Source organism: Artibeus jamaicensis, unplaced genomic scaffold, assembly GCF_021234435.1.
Source record: "Artibeus jamaicensis isolate MK-2021 breed Jamaican fruit bat unplaced genomic scaffold, CSHL_Jam_final contig_233, whole genome shotgun sequence".
NCBI lineage: Eukaryota > Metazoa > Chordata > Mammalia > Chiroptera > Phyllostomidae > Artibeus > Artibeus jamaicensis.
Genome location: NW_026521486.1, coordinates 48,913,566 through 48,915,163, shown reverse-complemented (window position 1 = coordinate 48,915,163; position 1,598 = coordinate 48,913,566).

Here is a 1,598-nt window from a genome sequence, read left to right as displayed (position 1 = left end):
CACTTGATCCGTGAAACAGGAGAAGGAAAACATTCCAAAACACAGGTGCAGAGAGCAGGGCGGGGGGGGGGGGGGCGGAGAGGCAGGCCTGAGCCTGGGACAGCAGGCAGAGCTCAAGTAGCCGTGCACAGGGGTGAGGGTGGAGGGGGGCACAGGGGCAGCTTGTGGGGGAAGAGCTCCAGGAGCAGGGCTGGGAGCAGCAGAGAGGGGGCAGGAAGGGGGACAGGTTTATGGGGGCTGAGAAAGCCTCCGGACTGGGTGGCCCTGGCCCAGGCTGAAGTGTGTGTGAGGGAAAAGCTGGGGGTTCCAGAGTCGGGGACGAAGGGTGAGCAGAAGTGGAATAAGGCCTTCAGCAGTCTTCCTGCCTCCCTAGGGCCCTGCGCTCTTACAGGTCATCGGGTGCGGTCTAGCTGGTTGCTGACCGGGAGGCAGAAAGTATGGGGCCGCCCCGACCTGCACCAGGTCTTGGTTTCTCAGCCTGTCCTGTGAGGTTCATATTCTCCTTTCAGGCAGCTGAGTCTTCACACAGAGGCAGCGCAGGACACTCCGGTAGGGGCATAACCTGTGTGTCCACTGCCGTCGCCTGAGTGTCTGACCGTCAGTCTAGGATAGACAGAGCTCCACTGTCACCTTCCTTTCTGCCGGTGACGCTGCAGCTCAGCCAAAGTCACAGGACAAGGGGGTGACTAAAATGGGACTCGAGCCCAGCTTGTGAGACTGCAAGCCCCAGGCAGCACTGCGGCAGCTGCGGGGAGCTGGGAGCCAGGCCTGGTGACAACCACGGCCCAGGGATAAGCCTGGGAAAGGGATGGGGCAGGCTGCGGGACGGGGAAGGCGGGACAGGTGATGGACCCTGAGAGTGGAGGCAGGAAGAGAGCAGCACAGGGTGTTGGAGAGGCTTCGAGAGAGAACTACAGGTGCCCCCAGAAAGACCTGGTAAAAATGTCCCAGTGAGGGTGTAAAAAACAGAAGCTACATCTTCCCACACAATGTGTCTGTGACAAGGCAGTGATGAGGGGCCTCTTGTTCCCATTTCACAGGTGAGAACATGGAGGCAAGGAGAGGTGCCCACCTGGCACGCCCAAAAGCCCATAGGAATTTAGCACCCAGCAGCTCCGTTAGAAGGCAGGTAGGGTAGACGGTCGGAGACTTTCCCTGATCTACGTGGATGATGAAATAGAGACGATGAGAGGGGCCATCGATGGAGGTGAAAGCAGAATTGGGGCTGCATCCAAAGAGGGAGGGAACAGAGGCAGAGACACGGAGAGAGCCAGTCGGCGGCAGAGATGGTGGAGAGATGAGGCCGGACACCCAGCTCCAGTTACGTGCAGGCGGCATCAGCGGGCCCTGGTGTCACGGAGTCCCCGCACCCTCTCCCGCCCTGAGCGGGCCCATCCACTGGGGCTGCTCCCCAGCGCGCGCTCCGGGTCCCGCGGGGGAGGGCAGAGGGAAGAGGGGGCTGGAGGAGAGACGGTGCTCTGCCTCCTCCCCTCGGCTCGGCTGGCGTATCCGCAGAGGCCTCCGCCGCAGCCTCCCGGTCCGCACCGCCCCCCCCCCCTCCCCAGCCTTGTCCCCTCCTCTCCCCGCGCCCGGATGGT